Source organism: Podarcis vaucheri (assembly GCF_965113315.1).
Source record: "Podarcis vaucheri genome assembly, chromosome: 11".
NCBI lineage: Eukaryota > Metazoa > Chordata > Lepidosauria > Squamata > Lacertidae > Podarcis > Podarcis vaucheri.
Genome location: NC_138749.1, coordinates 53,935,340 through 53,959,857, shown reverse-complemented (window position 1 = coordinate 53,959,857; position 24,518 = coordinate 53,935,340).

Here is a 24,518-nt window from a genome sequence, read left to right as displayed (position 1 = left end):
GTTGAAAACATCTAAATTAGATATGGAAGGGAATGACTAATAGCACTTTTACATTTGATCATTTTGCATCTAGATGAATCCACACCTGTGGGTATGGGGGGGGGATAATTGGGTTGTGGCAACTTTGCATGAGAATGAATGCTAGTTGACTAGTCTTAATTATGATTATTAAATGTTGGGTAACTGTTAAAAGTTGCCCTAGAGCTCTGTGAACATCCATGGCAGTCTCTGGAATCACGACAAAGGCATTGTGTCAATACTGTCCTGATGTTATGCCAACAGCACAGGCAGAACTGCTGGTGCAGATGCTTAGAGTCACAGCACTAGTTAACATTTCCATTGTGTTTCTGAGATTAGCAATTGTAATTTACAATTTACTACAGGCATGTTTTCAAATTTAGGTGGTAAAATGCATTGTGCAAAACTGAATTTCTCTCTCTCTCTCTCTCTCTCTCTCTCTCTCTCTCATGTGTGGTGTATGTGTGTGTGTTCACTCTTGCAGGAAATTGTTTTGACTGATAGACACCAAACAGTGCTCCTCTTAATTTAATATGCTCATCAAGATTTATGTAAGGAACTGTAGACTTTGGGCATTTTCTTAGAAAAAAAATATTCTACTTGTTTCTTGATTAATACAATGCTATACATCTATGATTTGGATTGCCAGTGAAACACACTTATCTTCCTAGCTTTTATTGTTCCCTCATTCTTCTGGCCATGACCCCGCGTATTAAAAGTGCTTACTTGCGAGAAAACAGAGAGAAAATTCAAACTATCTCCTCCATAAAATATGAATGTAATAAACACACATAATAAAGACTTATCTAGAAACAATCTGAATCCGGCATCTATTTCTGAGCGCTATATTGTGTATTTAGCAAAAGAATAGATAACTCCATTTTATTGTCGTCTACTGAGAACCTTTCAATAGTATGGACAACAGCAGCCAAAACAGAACAATATTTTAAGTGCTTAGCAGACAGAGCCCTCTTAGGCATTTAATTGAATCTATGTCTGACTCTATATTGCTCATGACCTGTGCCCTACAACCAGAAATGGGTTTTCTTACACTTGTTTTGTTGTAAAAATACATCAGATGTGACAGTGCTTTGAACACAATTGACCTACAGAAACCAGAGCAAAGTCATTTCTTGCTAATACTGTAACGCCAGCCTTGGCAGGCAGTCTAAGAGGCGAGTGATGAACTTTCACATACCTGACACACGATAAGCTCTTACTTGAGTATATCGGCTTAAAAGCGCACACACAACATCTAACGTGCGCCTTGATGGCGTTATCGTGTAACATACTGTTCACTCTGCAATTTACTTGTGTCAATTTTTGTATGACTTTTCTTTTGAAGTTTAAAAAAACTAGTAGCGAGATAAAGGAGGGCAAGTTGACATCCGAGGGCAGCTCCAGTCATTCTATTAGCATGTATGCCACACAAATGTCAGATGATGTCAGGGACTGGACTGAGGAGGAATGGTGGAGACCGCCAGCCCGCCCCCTGAACCTTCCCAAGAAAAGGAGGACAGTATAGATTTAGAACAGTGGTTTGCAGAAGGTCATAGCTCAGGGGGAGAAGCTGGGAAATATTGGAAGAGGGGCAGGAGGAAGAAGCAGCGCTAGGGGAGAGGCAGCTGACAGACTCAGTCACTTTAGAAAGTATTTCTGACACCAGGGGTGTCTTACTCAGAGGCTAGTGGCGCAGGGCGCCAGGGAAGAGGCGGAGTCTGGACGCAGCGCCTCCCAGCATCAGCTCGCCACCCTCGCCCACCTCCGCCATGCCGCACCGAAGCAGTGTCGCGCCTGGAGCCTGCCGTGGCCACCATGGCACAAAGTGGCCAGCTGAGCCGGGAGCCGCCGTGTCCAGCCTCTGCCTCTTCCCCGCCGGAGGAGCTGCCCTCCAGCCATTGCCCGCTGTGACATTAACATATGAGAGTGCTGGAGGTGAAATCGATAAACAGGTTGCCCAATCAGAACCCAGGGGGGTGGAGTCAGAAGGACTATAAAACCAGCTCTGGGAGGGGTGAAAGGGGAGTTCGTTGGGAGTTGGGTGGTTGGTTGGAGTGGGAGTGAATTGGGATAGAGTCTGTGGGTAGGTTGAGTTAGTGTAGCGAAATAATTCCAGCACCTGGAATTCAGCATTTCATTTCTGTCTCTTCTTCAACGGTAAACCTTGACTACAGCAGCAACCTTTCCCCGCCCTGCTCCCCAATCAGCTGAGGGGCAATCTGCCCTCCCTGGTGAAATCTTGGAGCTGATCCCAGCACCATTTGCCCCCCTTCTTCTGAGATCCCAGTTGCTGCACTGGTGCAGGGACTGAGCTGCTTACATGCTCTCCTGTCGCAGCATTTTGAAACCCTGAGAGAAACCCTGTCTATATATATCTATCTATAACTGACAATCAAGATTCTAGATAGGAAGCGGCGCTAACCTCTGCCCTAGCGCTAATTGCATACGCCTGCATCAAAATCTCTCTGGAATTAGATGGAGCGTGTTGGTTGAGGAGTATGCTAGGAGCTGCGCTCAACGCAATTCCTAATCGGCTACAGTTGTCCATAGCTTGCAGGCAGGATTTAGGGTGATTTAAAGTTGACCCCCCAAAATATCCCCAGGTCTGATTCAAGAACTCCCTTCATATGTGGCCAGATCTAAATTTCCATGGAAGCTAACAGGAAGCTAACAGTTGATTGGCACAAGCTTTGGAGCAGATCTATTTGCCTCCAGGGGGGAAATGTGACAACTGTGCTGCATGTCACCAGTATCTGCTTACGACTCATTATCTGGGCTCAGCAGCTCTTGGCTTGTCAGGGCTCCGTACCTTCTCAGCTGCAGCCTGAGAGTGCAGAATATTATAAAGACAAAACAAAGGAGATTGCATGTTTATGTGATAGGTTAACTCATTTCAGAGCAGCCATGTATCAGATAATAAAAATTGGAACATAAAGAAATCAGTGAGGGATGGATTAGGATTAGATAGGTGGACACTATCTCTGACTTATGGGTTGCTATAAATAAAAATGCAAAGGATTATTGCAGCAAAAGCCTACAGAGTTGGCTTTTTAAAAAAGGAAAACTGGCATTGTTTCTCAGGGATTATGGGTACTTTTCCCACTAGGAATAGTAATTGACTCCTCTTTGGTTATTTACTCTATTTTCTTTTCAGCACATATACTGTCTTCCTTCCTGAGCCCTTTGGCTATCAGGTTGTGTTCACTGAACTCTCATTATCTTTATTTTTCACCTTGCTACCTAGTGTGATACTCAATGCTTATTTGGCTCAGTTTATTGGTCAAACTGCTGGTTGACAGAACAAATAATGAAATATAATATATATTCTTAGCATCTTGTGCTATGAAGCCCCCTTGAGAAGGTTTTTGAAAGAAACTGGGAAATTGCAAGATGGAAATTAAAAACAAATAAATCAGATGAAGTAAACCCATTGTCTATGAAAGCTCTTGCCGCAATAAAGTAGCTTTTAGCACTTTTTGACTTTTTTCTAATAAAGGTTTTTCTGCCCTCTAAGGATAGTTTCATGCAGAAACATTTCCCCCTTGATCTCTTGCACCTATGCTCACAAAAGGTGGCGGGAGGTTTGGAATAGTCAGTCTCCATATGGTTGTGAAACCAAAACATGTTTCTTTCTGCCATTGTTTGTTCAGACATTGGAAATCTGTGGCCACCCACACTTTTGCTCACAGTAATGACTCCCTTTGATAGAAGAGGCACGTGCATTTCCCCCCCCCATACCTAGGTGGGACTTGCACTCCATCGAAAAGCCTGACAATAATGATATTGTAATTTTCATTACACTCCTTGGTCATCACTGTGTGCCCACAATTATGACACTTTCAGCAACCTGGGACAAAGGGAGGTTGCGCCTATCCCATAAGAGGACGGGACATGTATCAAAACGCCTGACATTTGTTCTATTATTAATTATGCAGTTATGATTACAGCCATCTATCATTTCAAGCCACCCACCGTTTGCCCACAAACATGACATCCTCTGCACCTTTAATTTTTTTCGGCGAGGGGAGGCTGCACCTGTAATCCCATTGAGCTAAATGGTTTTTACTTCTGACTAAAGCAGCATCGGCTCAAGGAATGGCATTGTTATCCCTTGACTGATTCAGAGGTAAGCATCTTTGCTTTCAATGGAAGGTACTTTACAGTAATTGAGCTCACACTGAGGTTACAAAGTTATTGAGATCCACCATGAGCTCTGCTAGTAAATGATACCTGTATGCCCGGTCCATGGGGTCATGAAAAGTCGGACTCGACTAAACGACTAAAGAACAACAACAATGCCCTATAGATCTTGCAATTGTAATCCTGTCCAGTTGACCCTAGAAACTGCTATAAGGTTCCTTTCGATGATCTGCAAGTTCTTAAGGGAAGAGGTATGCATAGCTGTGACTTCAGCATGGTGAAAGAATGCCTATGTAATCTTCTTAAAAACCTCCTTAAGAATCTCCATAATCTTTGCAAAGAAGCCTTTTGTTTTTATTCTATGTCCCAAGGAGATGCCTGCAGCAAGTGAGGAGGCCAAGGGTCATTGCAGGTGAAGCCCTGGGTTTCTTTGGGAGGAGGAACAGGGCAGAAATTTAATAAAATCAGTTAGTTCACATTTGCAGCCCCCATCATGCTGGGATTCTTCAGTCCTTCTCTTGCAAACCAAAAGGATGAATCTCCTTTATATTCAACTGTACTTGTGTGATACCATTTTACAATGCACTTCAAAAGTTTAGCTTAGAATTAATGCCTTGACTGGTGTGACATTGGATCTTGTCCATAAGATTTGCAAAGCAGAAAACAGCAATCAAAGGTTTATTATAGAAGGAGGTCTAACTGTCAGAATGCATTGTGGGAGAAATATTGATGGACGAGTTTTCAAAATCCTTTTTAAAACAGAGGCTAAAATTGGAATTGGAAGTACTGGCCTAGCTTTCTCCACAGACAGCCTAGAGTTTGGCTTACAACAATTACTGAATGACTGAATGCAAACACTCAATCAAAAGAAAAATGAGAAAGTTTACCTAATATTGAACATCAATCAAGGTTTTGATGTGGCTCTACACTGTCCCATCAATGTGAATGAAGTCCGCTGCATAAGACTATAGAAATGAGAATAGATAGACCAGAAAGATTCAGGAAAAGGAATGTACTCATTCAGTTGATTCCCTTGAAAATATTTTTCAAGATGTCGATAAAATCGCTAAATATTTATCCTCAGGTGAGCAGCCTTGATTATGAGAAAGGAAGCAGGACAAGTATCTTGTGTTTAATCAGTTAAAGGGGGGGGGAGAGTGTAATTTTTGCATTATTTGCCCAGTGTCATCTGAAATCTACTTATTTAAGACAAATGCCAAGAATTAGCAGGTGGCAACCTAATGTGCATAAACAGGATTTGCAGTGTCACTAAGGCAAGTAGGTGTTAGACAAGATTCTTAGAGGACATAGCATTTAGTTGAGAGAATTTTGCGGATGAGTTATCATATTACCACCATTAAATGCTGCACAGTCCAAAGCAAGAGGCTACACGTATACTACAGTGGTACCTCGGGTTACATACGCTTCAGGTTACACACTCCGCTAACCCAGAAATAGTGCTTCAGGTTAAGAACTTTGCTTCAGGATGAGAACAGAAATTGTGCCCCGGCAGTGCAGCGGCAGCGGGAGTCCCCATTAGCTAAAGTGGTTAAGAACAGTTTCAGGTTAAGAATGGACCTCCGGAACAAATTTACTTAATTAACCTGAGGTACCACTGTACCTCCAGAATCAGAGGCAGTTTGCTCCGAATACCAGTTGCTGGGGGCAACAGCAGGAAAGGAATATTACTATTGTGTCCTGCCTATGGACTTCTCACAAGCATCTGATTAGGTAAAAAGGTAAAGGACCCCTGGATGGTTAAGTCCAGTCAAAGGCAACTATGGGGTGTGACGCTCATCTCACTTTCAGGCCGAGGGACGCTGTTTACCTTCCCGCCGCAGTGGTACCTATTTATCTACTTGCACTGGTGTGCTTTCAAACTGCTCGGTTGGCAGGAGCTGGGACAGAGCAATGGGAGCTCACTCCATTGCAGGGATTCAAACCGCCAACCTTCCAATCGGCAAGCCCAAGAGGCTCAATGGTTTAGACCAGAGTTTAGGCTTACCCAGGATAGTGGCTTACAGTGGTACCTCAGGTTACATATGCTTCAGGTTACATACTCCGCTAACCCAGAAATAGTGCTTCAGGTTAAGAACTTTGCCTCAGGTTGAGAGCAGAAATCATGCTCCGGTGGTGCGGCAGCAGCAGGAGTCCCCATTAGCTAAAGTGGTGCTTCAGGTTAAGAACAGTTTCAGGTTAAGTACAGACCTCCAGAACGAATTAAGTACTTAACCCGAGGTACCACTGTATCAGCAGTGGCTGAGTAGGGTGACTGCTTACAGATTACCAAAAAGCAGAAATGCATTGCATCAGGGACAGAATGCGTGACACCTATTTTCACAAAACTTGCAGGTGCAAAGCTATATGCATAGGTCAAATTCAGAAACAATTGCTACAATTTAAAAAGAAATACAGTACATCTCCCATAGTGGGGAAGACTGGGGCTGTGTATACACTATACCAGGGGTCAGCAAACTTTTTCAGCTGTGGGCCGGTCTACTGTCCCTCAGACCTTGCGGGGGGGGGGGGCGGACTATATTTTGGAAAAAAATAAAATGAATGAATTCCTATGCCCCACAAATAACCCAGAGATGCATTTTAAATAAAAGGACACATTTTACTCATGTAAAAACACGCTGATTCCTGGACCATCCGCGGGCTGGATTGAGAACGTGATTGGGCTGGATCTGACCCCTGGGCTTTAGTTTGCCTACCCATGCGCTATACCTTTAAAGCACTTTTAAAGCACATTTCTCTCAAAGAATTCTGGGCACTGGAAATTACACCTCACAGAGTAACAATTCCCAGCAACTCTGAACAAACTACTGTGCCCGAATTCTTTGAGGGAAAGAACACTTGTGGAATGTGCTTTTAAGGTATGGTGTCTACATAGGTGTAGCTGGGGGGGGCAGCTGCCCCCCAAATCAATCAAAATCAATACAAATCTGAGGTTCTGCTCCCACTAACCATAGCTGTCAACTTTTCCCTTTTCTTGTGAGGAATCCTATTCGGAATAAGGGAATTTCCCTTAAAAAAAGGGAAACGTTGACAGCTATGCCACTAACAAAAGCCTGCCCCACCCCCACAAAAATCCTGGCTACACCCAGGAGTATCTACACAGTCTAGCTGTTGCTAGGTATTGTCAAGGCACTGATACTCCCTTCTTAAAGGTAAAGGTAAAGGGACCCCTGACCATTAGGTCCACTCGTGACCGACTTTGGGGTTGCAATGCTCATCTCGCTTTATTGGTCATGTGGCTAACATGACTAAGCCACTTCTGGCGAACCAGGGCAGTGCACGGAAACACCGTTCACCTTCCCGCCAGAGCGGTACCTATTTATCTACTTGCACTTTGATGTGCTTTCGAACTGCTAGGTTGGCAGGAGCAGGGTCCCAAGCAACGGGAGCTCACCCCGTCACGGGGATTCGAACCGCCGACCTTCTGATCGCAAGCCCTAGGCTCTGTGGTTTAACCCACAGCGCCACCCGAGTCCCACCCGCGTCCCACTCCCTTCTTAAGGTTTATTTAAATTAAAATGATATTTAAATCATGCTTTATTGTGGCTGCCCTACTAACAGAGGGCACTGCCAAACCGTGAACAATGTCTGCCATCTCCCCAGAGGTTTGTCCTCTACAACAGTGTTTCCCAACCGGTGTTCCGCGGCACACTAGTGTGCCGCGAGACATTGCCTGGTGTGCCGTGGGAGGGAGGCGGGCGAGTCGGGCGGCGAGAGGCGGGGTGGCGGCGGCGAGGAGAGGCCGCCCAGCGTGGGGCTCTCGCCGTCTGTCTGTCTGCCTGCTTGGCTGCCTGCGTGGCACTGACGTCACGGGGCTGTAACGTGCCCCACATAGGCACACGCGGGGTGGCGAGCTCCCTCCCTCCCACATCGCCGCTCGCTTCGGCCGGCCTACTGGGCTGTCGCAGGCGGAAGGCCTGCGCATGCACGAGGTTTTCGCGCCTTCAGGATTGCCTTCACGCCTTCCTCCTCCCGGGTCCTTGAGAGAGCGGGAAGCGGCAGCGCGAGACTGGCGTTGAGCCTGGTAGGTATTGCGCTTGCCAAGGCAGTCATTTGGGAAATGAAAACTTGCAAAGCAAGCAACCAGTTCAATCTGAAGTACGTGTATGCTTAATATCCTGTATCTGAAACCTGTTCTGCCCCCTCCCCCACACTTGGTGCCATTTTCATCTACACATGCAGCAGAGTAAGTTGACCCAGAATAGTACCAATTCAGATGGCAGATGGGAGAATGACAGTGCTGAATGCTTTCCCATGTAGAACAGTCCCTGCAAATAAAAACCTAGCATATTTGGAAGAGGGATGCTAGCCTAACCATTACCTTCTATGCTGTTACTATTTTTTTATTTTTTTTTTACATAAGTAAAAAGTGACCTTTCCCCATCTGGCATGGTGGTGTGCCTCGAGATTTTTTTCATGAAACAAGTGTGCCTTTGCCCAAAAAAGGTTGGGAAACACTGCTCTACAAAACAGTATCCATGGAACCTCTATTTCTGAGAAAGGTTTGCTCTGCAACTTCTCTGTTAGCTTTTCATCACCATCTGAAAGCTGCGCTATTCCAGAAGGCATTTGGGATTGTCTCTTTGAAGAGATCTCCTATCCCAGTTGCTCTAAATAGCTTTTCACTTTCCACTGGTTTTTGGTTTCTATTTACTGCAGCTTAATTGAGTAATTAGTTCTTGATTGTTGTTTTCTGCATACCATGTGCTGGTTTAACATGTGTTTCTCTTTGCTGTTGCTAGCTTTGGCTCAAAAGGGCAGGGTGCAGATATTCTGGTATGAATAACTACCTACCAGTAAAGAAAGCCTATTTAAAGCCTATTAAAATAATAGCAAGATCCTAGCTTCATTTCAACTCAAAATACTGCATAAAATGATACCCATTTCAAGTTTTCACATAGCATCACCTATTATTTGCTTTTCAAATACCAAACAAACACAAAAGGACAAGAGTTAATAAAAAAAAATCTGTATTTCATATGTAACTATGCAATATGTTTCTTATATGGAATTTTCAAAAGCTGACATTCTGGTTCATGTTTCTTGTATTTATTTATTTATTTATTGTTTGTTTGTTTGTTTGTTTGTATCAGAAGATAATATTTGCAATAGTTTATGGAATCAGAAAGCAGATTTGCAGTTTTTTGCTAGACTGGCTATTTTTACTATAGTAAGGTAAAAACAGTGCATTTCTGCATGAAAACATGACAATTTTAAAATAATTGTTTCATACAGCACACTCCTGAGGAATTCTATTGCAAAGTGAGGGACTTCAATGGGACTTACCCTGAGGTAAGTGAGTTCTGGGTTTCATCCTTAAATAATTCATATCACCAGTGACAATGTAAAGCCACAGAAGTTTTGTTACAATTTTATTTTATTTTATTGCTAATGTATACCTAGTAGTTTAATTTTAATATTCAACTATATGAGTAAAAAGCAGGGGAAATCATGAGAGTTCCAACTGAGGAAATTAAAGTATGAGATCATTCACTGTATTTGGGCAAATTTGCTGTAGATTGTGCACACTCCCAACATTTAAAATATCCCCCAAAGAATCATGGGAACTGTAGTTTGCCCCACACAGAGCTACCATTTCCAGCACCCTTAACAAACTACAGTTCCCAGGATTCTTTGACAGGGGTCGTGGGGAAACATGCTCTAAATGTCTGGCACATGAACAGCCCTATTCCCCAAATTACTTATATGTTCGCCCTACAAACACATCTCTACCTGACAAGCTAAACAGCCATCCTAATATGCAGTTTATGGATTCCACAAATGATCTTCGTGGTAATTAGCACATCATGTTTTACTGTCCTATAAGTCATGTTTTATTAACACCATTAAACTCAAGAACAATATAGCTCAGGAGAGCTGAAATAAAAGTCTTCCTCTGTATAAAACAAAATCCCTTTGCATTTTAAGACTTGTGCACTTCAAGGGTAATGGCAATGCAGTGGCCCTCAAACTTCCAAGGCAAGAACCAAACTGGAGTGAATTAAAGTAAAAAGTGGTAAATCTCTGAATGAGCACACTTGGCTAATCTACTTGCAATGAATACATGAGGACTGAGGTCTTGTAATTGTCAGTTTGCATTTCTTAGTACAGAAAGTATTGATCAGATGTGTAGAGATCTTTCGTATTCTACTTAGTTCAAGAGGGTTCTGGAAGGTTTCTTTCTGCTTGAAAGAAACAGGCAGAAGGTTTCTGATGTTTGAGTTATTCCTTCTGGGAAACAGCTGGTTTAAACTGGTCTAAGTCTGGTCTAAGGAGCCTGAGTTTTCTCACTTTCTCTTTCTATCTCTTTGTTCTGGTGTGGTGTTCTGTTCTGTATACAATGGTACCTCGGGTTAAGAACTTACAGTGGTACCTCGCAAGACGAATGCCTTGCAAGACAAAAAACTCGCTAGACGAAAGGTTTTCCCGTTTTCGATTTGCCTCGCAAGACGAATTTCCCTATGGGCTTGCTTCGCAAGACGAAAACGTCTCGCGACTTTGTTTCCTTTGTCTAAAAACAAAGACATGTTTTGTTTATAAAGTTAATTTATTTTCCCTTCAATTTTTGAACTGCTCTTTACAGTATGTGTGACTTTAAAGAGCAGTTAATAAACTGTTGTTGTACCAAATTTGGCTTTGTTTGGACTTTTTTTGACCATAGGAACGCATTAATTGAATTTCAATGCATTCCTATGGGATTTCGTGATTCGCAAGACGAAAAATTCGCTAGACGACAAAACTTGCGGAACGAATTAATTTCGTCTTGCGGGGCACCACTGTAATTCGTTCTGTAGGTCCGTTCTTAACCTGAAACTGTTCTTAACCTGAGGTACCACTTTAGCTAATGGGGCCTCCCACTGCTGCCGTGCAATTTCTGTTCTCATTCTGAAGCAAAGTTCTTAACCCGAGGTACTATTTCTGGGTTAGTGGAGTCTGTAACCTGAAGCGTATGTAACCTGAAGCGTCTGTAACCTGAGGTACCACTGTATAGTGTTAAGGTTTAGTCTTACCAGTGCTGGAACTATATATAAGCTAAACAAGCTATAGTTTAGGGCCCCACTCTCTTGGGGGGGGCAAAATTTAAAAAACAACAACTGGATGTACATTTCCAAAATATAAGATAAAAAACAAATAAAATAAAACCCACATACAGCAACAGCGTTTTGTGTTGTGTAGGCTCCTATGATGTAAGTAATGGGCCCTGCCTGCTAGCCTGCTCCCTAAAATATCACTGGTTTGCTCATTTCTATATATAGGGTGCCTACATTCTGCATGGACTGGTTGCACGGCAACATGTGCAAATGGCTTTAGATGCCTATTAGGTCCATAAACTACCATATAGCATATATTCAACACAAAAAACAGCAACAATTTGCTGTTGACAAAGGACAGCTGGCCCCATTATCCAGTAGCTTAGGGCCTCATCAAACCTAAATCCAGCCCTGAATCTTATTATAAGTTATTGTTAAGTTTAAGTTAAGTCTGATGCAACTGGATTTCTTATGGGCAGTGCCAATCCTGGATGTGTTGGATTTGTGACCATTATGCTCATTTGCCTAATATTTCATCCAGCTCTGCTGGATGAAATATTAATTGCCCCTGGTCTATTTTGGGGGGAACTCCACAACACGTTTAAGTTTTTCCTCCACACACAACAGTAATAACAATATAATAATTGTCAGTGCTGTCAACATTGCGTTGATAAAAGGCTCAGAACACCCCACCCCAGCAAGACAGATGATCAAGCAAGGGAGACCTGCAGGAACAACTTTATTTTGATCCAGAGACAGAGGTGAATCTTTGATGCAGGTTGTACATCCCCATCCGGTGTTCTTACATGCAACAGGTTCCCTGCAACAAAGGGCTGAATTGTGGTCACTCCAACAACTGTTAGTACCAAGACTTACAGTCTGAAGATTAATGTTGACATTTGCTACAGATGGTCCCAGCAGTTCTGCTTTTGCAGCAGGGGTCACCCTACGCCATTCCTTCCCTTGCTGAACTGTCCAGTGCAGTGGCGTAGCGTGGGGGGTGCAAGGGGGGCCGGCCGCACCGGGCGCAACATCTGGGGGGGAGCGCACTCGCTGTCTCTGGAGTCGCCGAAGAGCCTCGGGCGCAGGCTGTAGCAGAGCCGCATGTCTCGCGGAACCGACGAGCTGTGCGCGCGCCAGGGCTGAAGGTGTCCAGCAGGCAGCAGCTCTCAGCGCTCGCCGCGGTCCCCACGCGTCAGGGCCGCGGAGGACGTGCCAGGCAGCCCCTCCTCACAGCTCCGCCGCTGCTGCTGCAGCTGCAGCTGCTGGGCCATGTTGCATTTTCCTCGCCTCTCTGCCCCCCTCCTCCTCCGGGCAAGCGGCGTCGTTTGAGCGGCAGCGCCAGCGGCAACTGGCCTCAGATCGGCAGGTTAGGGGTTAGGGGGGCGCAAATTACTTGCCTTGCCCCGGGTTAGGGGGGCGCAAATTACTTGCCTTGCCCCGGGTGCTGACAACTCACGCTACGCCGCTGGTCCAGTGTGTGCCATTCTAGCAACCCTGGTTGTTGGAATGTGTCTGGAATCCTTGCTAGCATTCCCAGCAGAGAAGTCTTTTTTTGCCTCTGATTTTGGATGCTGTAGGTAGTTTACTTGTATTGTGGAGAGGAGGGCGTTGAGTATTGGAAATTTTTCTTCCATGCAACCTGTATTTTGTGGTGCTAATAATAATAATAATAATAATAATAATAATAATAATAATAATAATTCCCCTTCCATTTGGTTGGGTTTCCCCAGCCACTCTGGGCGGCTTCCAGCAATATATTAAAATACAATAATTCATCCAATATTAAAAGTTTCCCTAAACAGGGCTGCCTTCAGGTGTCTTCTAAATGTCAGGTAGTTGTTTATTTCTTTGACATGTGATGGGAGGGCATTCTACAGGGCAGGCACCACTGCCTGGTTCCCTGTAACTTCGCTTCTCACAGTGAGGGAACTGCCAGAAGGCCCTCAGAGCTGGACCTCAGTGTCCGGGCTGAATGATGGGGGTGGAGACACTCCTTCAGGTATACTGGGCCGAGGCTTCTTTGAGGCTTTAAAGCACCAACACTTTGAATTGTGCCCGGAAACGTACTGGGAGCCAATGTAGGTCTTTCAGGACTGGTGTTATGTGGTCTTGGCGGCCACTCAGTTTCTCAGATTGCCAAATGTCCGCCTTGGACCTAGAGATCTGTCAAAAGACAAAAATAAGTCAATGGGAGGAATATTTCCTACGCCACATTTGGAGATGATAGAAAGTTGTGCCATTGATTGGGGAGTGGCTGAGGAGTATAGGCTGGGACATAAGTCTGCTTCAGCCCTGTACCACCCCTGTCCAGTCCCCATCTCTCCCCATATTGGCTGAAATATCTTCATTGCCCAAAGAGATCTGCTGGCAGAGTGTTCCTCTGGTATATTCGGTGATTTCCACTGACATACCTGTCATTGCAGAATCTATACCTGATGTTCAGCTGACATAGCAGGACTTCCCACACATATTAACAATCTACACATATATTAAAAAATGCTATGAAAATGCTTTTTTAAAAACCTTTTGAAAAATATATTGAATTTCCCATAGCTCATCATCGCCATCTAGTGTCACCTTTGAATACTGCACATTAGAGCATGTTTAAAATGTTTCCTTTGCAGCTGTATAGCTGAGCCTCCTCAAGCCCGTCAGCCAGTGGATCTCAAGTATAAGATTGTTCCCTTAAAGACTTGCAATTCTAAAATGTAAACATGTTTGGTTTTGTATAATTGTGTCTTCCTGTTTGCTTTAGAAGCTGAGTGCTACTAAAGAGAAACTACCGACTTCTAATCAATTAATTAGAGCTATACTGTCTGTGATGGCACTGTAATAAGGCAGGCAATATAAAATAATGTTCCGACATAATCTGCCCCTTTCAAAATCCTGTCTAAGTGCCCTGTAAAAGATGCACAAGTCCCGGGAGGCTAATTTATTTTACAAGGCAATTAATAAAGGAGAACCTTCCATGAAAAACATGAAATTTCCTGCAGCTGATGGCTTGGCACACGTGAGGTAACACACATTCTTAACAACAGACACTCACTCCATGTGGGAACTATGTTGGCGTGTTGAGGGACTCATATATTTATGTGGGTGGAATCCCATATCAGATCATGAACCTAGGAGCATCCATGGGGCAAGAAATGAGCATGTTCATCAGGCCTGGGAAAACAACTACATGTGATGGTGACAAATCCTTATCTTCTCACACAGGGTGCCATCAAACACTGCATTGATGTGGCAGAGACGGCACTGCCAGCAGTCAGAAATGATGGGCATTTGCACCCACCAACATCTGGAGGGTGCAACATTCCCTATCCATGCCATAAATGGTGTGTTGTATAAAGAGTGTTTTTCTATAGCAGCAGATTCAGGGCAGAGAAATCAGTTCCTTTTCCTTTTCTTTTTTTAAAATGATCTTTATTGGTTTTACAGATTTAACATATTTCACCATCATAAATAATAATAATAATAATAATAATAATAATAATAATAATTTTTATTTATACCCCGCCCTCCCAAGCCAAGGCCGGGCTCAGGGCGGCTAACAAGCAATAATAAAAACAAGTTGAACGAACACAATACATATCTTATTCCTTTTAACCTTAATACTTTAACTCTAAACGAGTTTGTACTTCCCTCCCTCCTTCTTCTGGTTTCTCTATATTTTCTTTATATTTACGCGTTTGTCATGTTTACATTCTATGTGTACTTAATACGATGGAATAATACTATTCAAAATTTCATTAAATGTAGATCCTTCAGCTGTTGTAATATATTTGTTCAATGTTCTTAAATCCAAATGAATGGTTTTTAATAAACATTATGAGGTCTATTTCAGCCCCGTGGGTGTCTTGATTTGTGTATGGTGCTTTTCTATGTATGTTGTAAACTTCATCCAGTCTCTTTGGAATGCTTCATCGCCCTGTTCTCTGATTTCTCCAGTCCAATTTTGCTATTTCTGCATACTCCACGAGTTTCCGCTGCCATTCTTCAACTGTGGGTATTTCATGTTGCTTCCATTTCTGTGTGAGTAAAGGTAAAGGTAAAGGGACCCCTGACCATTAGGTCCAGTCGTGGCCGACTCTGGGGTTGTGGCGCTCATCTTGCTTTATTGGCCGAGGGAGCCGGCGTACAGCTTCCGGGTCATGTGTCCAGCATGACTAAGCTGCTTCTGACGAACCAGAGCAGCACACAGAAAAGCCGTTTACCTTCCTGCCAGAGCGGTACCTATTTATCTACTTGCACTTTGACATGCTTTTGAACAGCTAGGTTGGCAGGAGCAGGGACCGAACAATGTGAGCTCACTCCATCGCGGGGATTCGAACCGCTGACCTTCTGATCGGCAAGCCCTAGGCTTTGTGGTTTAACCCAGAGCGCCACCCGCGTCCCTCTGTGTGAGTAGTATCAGAGAAATCAGTGTCACTGGATGATCAAATGCTAGCATTATGAAAAAGGAAGAAAATCCAGCAGATTTTCCAAGCACTGCATTTCCACATGCCAAATTTCTGCCTGCCATCTACTTTCCAAGGGCACACATCAATGAAAATTAGAGCTTGCTGGATTAGGCTCACCTAGTCCAACATCCTGTGGCCAAACAGATGCCCATGGGAAGCCCACAAACAGGATTTTAGTACCACAGCATTCTTCCCTTCTGCAATTTCCAAGGACTGGTAATGAACCTACTTCTTGGCTGAGAACATAGCCTTTGAAACTTCAGAGCTCATTTGAATATGAAGTGCATTAAGTAAAACTGTTCATTCAGCCTGATGGCAAAGATATAATAATGAATGCATTGATTGTGATGGTATAATAGCCTTGAGATTTTATCTGTGCTTAGGAAAATCCAAGCTGGTTTCAGGCTGCCAAGCAATTGGCAACTTGGCAAGGAAACTCAAACAATGCCAAAGGGCAAAAGTTTCTGGAGGCAATTGTGTTACTTTCCTTGTGAACAATTTAGACCTATTAGCTCTCTAATGAGTGCTAATCTTTATTGTTGCTTGCACCCCAAAGAGTCAGTTTTTACAATTTTTTTCTGTTTAAATTTAAATTTAACTTAATTCAGAGAAGAAAGAAGAGGAGAAATGGGTCCTTTCCTCTCTCCTTTTCTTTCTCTCTCAAGTCATCAACAACATAATCACAAATGTACTCATTAGGGTTTTTTATTCCTTACGCTTAAGAATAATGATACACAAATAAAGAAAAGCAGAACCAAATGATCAATAATGTGTCGTTTCGGGAATCAATTAGAAAACAATTAGTCCAAGGGTAATTAATCTTGTCTTACAGAACAACACCCAATGAACTTCAGCAAACAGCTTCTAGTGGGAAACCAGAAAACGGAACAGTCATTTTTGTTAGGAACAATTAATTTAATGCAATATCTATGCATAGAACATCTCTTTCAAATTTTCAGAAGTACTCATTAATTACTAATTTCACATTAGGCAATCCATTAGCTCAATGCCTGCAAAGGTTTTGATGGCCACTACATATTAGGTCTCTTATCCCATACAGCTCAATGACATTTAAATTACTTCATGTAAAAGCATTTGAATCAATAAGTGGAAGTATGGTGAAACATTTATTCAAGAACCGTTTCCCACATGAACAATGTGATCCTATTCAGACATAAATCCTATGGAGTTCAATTGATTGATCGATTGATTGCATTTATATCCTACTTTTCCTCCAAGGAATTCAAGGTGGTATACATAGTTTTCCTCCTCTGTATGTTATTCCCACAACAACCCTGGGAGTTAGGTTAGGCCCTAGTCCAACACAACAGTTCATTGGTTCTCAATAGGGTTTACTCCCCAGTAAGTGGGCAACCGAAAAGCAGCAAACTCTTCTATATATCATCACCATATATCAGATATGAGTCACTCAGCGTAAATACAAAATCCTAAATATAATTGATTAAGCATTAGCATTTACTCAATAAGAGCACTTCGGGTATTGACAGTACCTCTCTGTTCAGTAGCATATATTTTCCTCTATTCTGGCTTTAAAAGGTAATGGTAAAGGACCCCTGACAGTTAAGTCTAGTCACAGACGACTCTGGGGTTGTGGAGCTCATCTCACTTTACAGGCCGAGGGAGCCGGTGTTTGTCCGCAGACAGTTTTTCCAGGTCATGTGGCCAGCATGACTAAGCTGCTTCTGGCGCAACGGAACACTGAAACCAGAGCAACCATTTACCTTCCCGCCGGAGTGGTACCGATTTATCTACTTGTACTTTTTGGTGTGCTTTCGAAATGCTAGGTTGGCAGGAACTGAGACCAAGCAACAGGAGCTCACCCCGTCGTGGGGATTCGAACCGCCGACCTTCTGATCGGCAAGCCCAAGAGGTTCAGTGGTTTAGAGCACAGCACCACCCGCATCCCTTCTATTCTGGCTTAGTCCTTTTATAACTACATTATCTGTCCCCCACAAATGTTATACAATATTTATTTGCTAAATACCTTGAAGACAAAGCCCTAAATCCAGCACACAGAGTTCTGTGTATTACTAGTTTCAATCAATCAAATGTTACTATATAGTAACAGACTCGTTAATGGTTTCAGTGGATTTAAGGATACCCAGTTCAATGCTGGGCTTCAGCCATATTTGATTGGGACTCAAATAATAACAATAATAGTGAGCAACCGAGATGTTTAAAATGTAAGGAATAATAAAGATTATTATTATTACTATTAAATATTTTCTTGATTTACAAAAGTGTGTGCAATGTCTCTCATATTTTTTTCTCTCCATGTAACATTTTACAAATCAGTTTCATTTGTTGAGACATTAGGAAGAAAAGGGGGAAAGAGGTGGAGGGGGGGAGATGGGTGGGGGTGGGGTTGAGTGGCAATGTTTCTATTTTACTTAATATATGTAAATAAAGATCATTCTGACATCAAACTTCCTTTTCTTTTCATCCATAAGCAGCAGAAGATGGGATTGGAGAAGGCTATTGGTAGAATAACCATGGGCCAAATTTTATAGCATCCTCAGAATGTTACAGGACGCGGCTGGCGCTGTGGGTTAAAGCCTCAGCGCCTAGGGCTTGCCGATCGAAAGGTCGGCAGTTCGAATCCCCGCGGCGGGGTGCGCTCCCGTCGTTCGGTCCCAGCGCCTGCCAACCTAGCAGTTCGAAAGCACCCCCGGGTGCAAGTAGATAAATAGGTACTGCTTACCAGCGGGAAGGTAAACGGCGTTCCGTGTGCGGCTCTGGCTCGCCAGAGCAGCGTTGTCACGCTGGCCACGTGACCCGGAAGTGTCTCCGGACAGCGCTGGCCCCCGGCCAATAGATGTGAGATGGGCGCACAAACCCCAGAGTCTGTCAAGACTGGCCCGCTCGGGCAGGGGTACCTTTACCTTTACCTTTACAGAATGTTACTGGTCTACAACTCCCATCATCCCTGACCACTGGACAAGTTGGTGGGGGCTGATGGGAGTTGGGAGTCCAGCAATATTTGGAGGGTCACAGGTTTCCCATCCACGCTTCCAAATATCCAGAGGGCTTTGTATGCCTTTTCACAGTCATGCTTTAAAATGGCATGAAGTCAGAGTGACTGTAGATTATCCAAGAAGACTTTTGTGGAAGCTCACTTGAAACATGGACCAAGGGCATGGCAATGCCATGATGGAGTTGCACATAAGAGGCATCACAGCGTTCCAGCCAGATAAGGAATTCTCTACTGAAGAAAGACATTTTTAGTAGCTTCCCCATGGCGATTCCCAAGGTGTGTGCTCAGCCTCAAAGATAAAGGGGATCCTGGGCTGAAGTGACATAATCTATCCAGAGATCCCTTTCACGTGTACTACTGTCAAGTCAGCTATCCTTCTTCCTATCGTTCTTCTCAGTAGTGGCACCTGCCTTGTGGAATGCCCTCCCACCAGATGTCAAGGAAATAAACAACTATCTGGCTTTTGGAAGACATCTGAAGGCAACCCTGTTTAGGGAAGTTTCAAATGTTTGATCTTTTATTGTGTTTTTAATATTCCGTTGGGAGCTGCCCAGAGTGGCTGGGGAAATGCAGCCAGATGGGCGGGGTATAAATAATAAAAAATTATTATTATTATTATTATTATTATTATTATTATTATTATCATCATTATGAATTTGCATTATGTAGGGTTACATGCAGAACTTTGCATTTGTCTCTGTTGAGATTTAAGAGGCTGTGGAAGTAGTAGTATCAAGAAATTTCTCACTGAAATAATATGAAGAATATCAATGGGGGGGACTCATTGTTTTAGACCATTCTCCCACACCCCTGCTCTCCTCTTCCTTCGCCTTTCCCATTGGTCAAGCAGACCAAGGAAATAAATTCAAATACCATAGAAAATATTTGTAAAAAATCTTCACTATCAAGAAAAAAGGCATAGAAAAGGTGCTGCGTGTAGATATTAATTCAAATCAACTATACCTGAAAGTGGAGGGTCTTGATTTCAAAGACCGATGAAAGAACATTAAGACAATAAAGGAAATTTCTTCTGTAATAGTTAGCTGATGACCTGTGATTTTAAATTTTTACATGTTTTTTTATTGCAGGTAAATTTGTTTGTGCGTGGCTGTAAACTGCTTTGATTTGTTTAAAAAAAATGCAATTGGGGTATACAAGTATTTTTTATAAATAAATATACATCACTCCCACCCCCAGGCAAAATATTAAATTGATGGAAGTCAGGTGACACGATGGGCGGAGAAAACAAGAAGGGGTTAATTGTTGAAGCTCGCTTCTTCCTATAAATTGCACCCCCTCATTCAGCTTTCATTTGTTTTCTGAGGCTCTGATTGACATCTGTAGGAGAGCTCTTCATTGTTTCCAGCAGGTAGATTTGGTGAACACTGGAAAGAGCCAAGTGCTGAAACGATGCAGGCTTTAAGGTAAAGTAATATAGTACATCTCATACAAACTTTGTTGCTGTTTATTTCTCCTGGTAATTCAACATCTGGGCTAAACAACTGAGAATTATATTTCTTGTAGCAAACACTGTATTCAGTAACTTTTGTATCTAAGCACTGATTTGTCTTTCATTTTCCTGCATGTCATATTAGGCAGACTATAGTTCTTGTGCATGTTATCATGAGTATTAATAATGGCTTTAAGTTTCTATGAGATTTAGACTAGCATCGTTTTAAAATCATTCTTTTGGTTTGTGCAATTTGTTTCAGGGTTTTCATTACTGCGGCTCTCTCAGTTCAAGTAATCCAGTTTGGAGGCGGTAAGGAAACTCTTAAGAATACCTGCTTTGTGTATTTTTCATGTAAACCGAACAAAAGATGTCACTGCAGATCATTCACGTTCAAAAATTATTACTATATTTATTTCATAAAATTTACATGCTGCTTGCTTGTAAAAGACCTCAAAGCGGTTTACAAAAGATAAAACAGTAAAATTAAAATTAAAATTCACAACCATACATTAAAATGTACAAAAGCTAAAATACTAAAACAGATTAAAATTACCTCAACTTTCTAAGCATCTTATCTAAGTAGTAATATTTTAGCAGGCACCGAAAAGTGTACCATGAAGGTGTTTTCTTGATGTTAATAGGGTTAGTATATACCTAATATTGTAGAAATGAAGCACTTTTCTTCATAGAAGCTTCCCATAAACTTGGGGTGCAGAATACCTGAAAGGCAGGTATTTCTGATCTCTGGTCCCTGATACCAAGATGTACATGGGGGTGGACTGGGTAGCACCCTGTGTAACACATATGTATTGTAGGTGATTTGCCTCGCACTGAGAGACTTTGAGAAAGTCCAGAAATGATGGTATTCTCTTAGAAGTTTCATTAACAGTTATATCCAGCGTGAGGCTGCGTACATTAAAAGCACACACACACCAAGAATCCTGTGAACTATAATTTGTTTTTGTTTCGTTTTGTTTTTTACCATCTTCTTTTGTTAATTTCTTATCCCCATTACAAAATTTCTTGATCCTACTTTGCTAACCCTTTATCTCTGTCTCAGGTATCTTAATTGGTAACATTCTATATATAAAAAAAATATTCTAAACAAAAAATTCATTTTAATTATCGCTATTCTTCCAAACCATGAAAGCTTAATGTCCTTATATTCCTCCGTTTCCTTAATTTCCCTCTTTAATTTGTTAAAATTCTAAATTTTCTAAATTTCTTGTTATATTTCTTGCCAAGTACTTTATTACATTTCTTAGCTATATATCTAGTTTTATTTCTTTTTAAAAAATCATTTTTCATCTTCATCATAGTTAAGTATCATCTCTGATCTGGACCAATTAATTTGCAACCCTGTGATTTCTCCATTTTTTTTTCAAATCTGCCTCTATTACCCTTAACTATAATTTGTTAAGGTTTCTGGGAAGTATAGCTCTGTGGGGTATATACTGCAGTTCCCAGGATTCTTGGGTATGTGTCTTCTAAATGTATGCAGTAATGCTTGGAGTAGACCTATTAAAATCAATGGGCTTACTCCCAGTATAGTTTAGCTGACTTGCACTTTATAGAACACAACTTCTTTCTGTCAAAGGTGGTTTCCCCTTTGATTTTCCCATCCCTATTCCACTAAAATGAAGCTTCAAGAAAACTGTTTTAAGAATAAAATACTGCATATATCTTTTTATGTGGCTTGATACAAATACGTCACCTTTGTGTACTGTTGCTTCATGGTTGCATGTGCAGAAATGACAGATTAGCCCCTACTGTGAGTTTGACACGTTTCTTCCTTTTGAAGCCTGTGAAGGAGAAAACTGTGATAAGGATTCAAGCCAGGAGAAGCTGAATATTCCTCTGTACACCTTTAATGTTTTAAATCACCTTAATTCGGAGAAAAAGAAAAGCAACTCTCCTTTGGCCGCAGATGGTAAGTTGGGCTTTTAAATTTTCAAAGTACTCTGTGGTCTTCCTGAGAAAGATGTCCCAAGTCACAGAGGTAGAATTGATCAACTAATGGGGTTTGAACCCAGGTTTCCTCAAAGCTTAACATTTTGGCTCTCAGTCATCTAAATAAACATTTAAGTATGTTGTGCCTTTGAAACATTCAAAGTGATTCACATGCATTATCTTGTAATCCTCATCATATAAACAGCTAAATACCCTCCGCCCCCGCCCCCCCATTAGCACAGAGAGAGATATTTCTCATGAAGAAACATTGCTGGAATCTGCATGTCTAATTTGTGATAGCACTTATAATTAGGGTCAGCACATACCACAATGGTATATATGATGAGCTCCAACCATTGAGTGCCACTGCCTCACCTGAGAGAACAGCAGTGGAGGCTGTTGCCTGGCAACTGCCATCCAGGGAAGACTTGCTCTGCGGAGACCAATAGAAACTGTAGCAGAAGGTCAAAGGGCAATGCCAGGGAAGAAAAATAAAGGCAGAAAGCATCACCTGAATATTCCTGGCACCATATTATTTCTATCCCTGGAATGAGACTTAAACGCAATTTTTATCGTTAAAATGTTTTGTCAGCTGCTGCAAGAGCTTCTCAGAGCTATAAGGTAGGATGTAAACATTCTAAATGAATATGTATTCAATCAATGACAGATGACACTAATATATTGACATATCTGCCCGCAACATTGCAATTGCATTTAAATAATAATAATAATAATAATAATAATAACAACAACAACAACAACAACAACAACAACAACAACAACAACAACAATAATTTTATTATTTATACCCTGCCCGTCTGGCTGGGCTTCCCCAGCCATTCTGGGTGGCTGCCAACAAAATATTAAAATACACTAATGCATCAAACATTAAAAGCTTCCCTAAACAGGGCTGCCTTCAGATGTCACATGGCACAACAGGTCTTAGGATTCCCCCTTAACATTTTAAATAATAATAAAAAATAAAGTAGCTGTCTGTCTGTCTGTCTGTATGTATGTCTGTCTGTCTGTCTGTCTGTCTGTGTCTCTCTCTAGCTTCTTGTACTTGCTTCTTGTACTTAATGTCTGACACCGAAAACCTTAATTGCTTCCTTAACAGTTCTAATGCATTGTTAGTCTAAGTTTGCACCTGCCTAGAAATCCTTCCTTTTGTTTAAGATGGAATAAAGCTACAAACAATACAAAAACTGCTTGCGTCTTGCAAGGAGCAACCACCTCAAAGAGAGCTAATTCCATGATGCAGACGTCAAACTAAAATGATTGAAAATCAGCGTCCACAATCCATCTTCTGTTTATAATAAAGACCCTAGTTTAACTCCAATCTTCATGGGAAACGTGGTGGATTCTTTACAGCACTTAGCTGTTCAGCATTAAATTTTGAAGCAATATGAGGTAGTCACCTTGCCGACAAAGGTCTGTATAGTTAAAGCTATAGTTTTCCCAGTAGTGATGTATGGAAGTGAGAGCTGGACCATAAGGAAGGCTGATTGCCGAAGAATTGATGCTTTTGAATTATGGTGCTGGAGAGACTCTTGAGAGTCCCATGGACTACAAGAAGATCAAACCTATCCATTCTGAAGGAAATCAGCCCTGAGTGCTCACTGGAAGGACAGATCGTGAAGCTGAGGCTCCAATACTTTGGCCACCTCATGAGAAGAGAAGACTCCCTGGAAAAGACCCTGATGTTGGGAAAGATGGAGGACACAAGGAGAAGGGGACAACATAGGACGAGATGGTTGGATAGTGTTCTCGAAGCTACGGACATGAGTTTGACCAATCTGTGGGAAGCAGTGGAAGACAGGCATGCCTGACATGCTCTGGTCCATGGGGTCACGGAGAGTCGGACACGACTAAACAACATGAGGTAGTCTGATAACAGAGACCTAAATAACCAATTTCATTCTCCTCTCCCCCCCCCCTGTCCTTTGACACCAGGTAACAAAGTGAACAGGCAGTGCTGTCAAAATGGAGGAACTTGCTTCCTGGGAACTTTTTGCATATGCCCCAAACACTTTACTGGGCGACACTGTGAATATGATACAAGGATCAGGTATGTGAAGGCAGATGGTGCCTCTGAATTCTTAAAGTTTTAAAGGATAGGGTTAGAAGCACCCATGGAGAGTTTCAGTTAGGTCAGTCATAGGTCATTCTGCAGAGATCATATAGATCTCCCTTCATGGGGCATTTTAAGAGTTGATGTGGCATTACCATGCTGTGGGCAGGAAAATAATGGCTGGCTGTGAATTATTTGGGCAAGATGTACATTAGTTCCAAAGTTTCCCAAATAAGTGCTTCTGAAGAGGAAAATACCTGTTCCTGTATAATAATAATAATAATAATAATAATAATAATAATAAATAGTAGTAATAGTAATACTAAATTTATTTATTTTAAAAACCAGGCTCAGAGCGGCTAACAGCAAATATAAAACA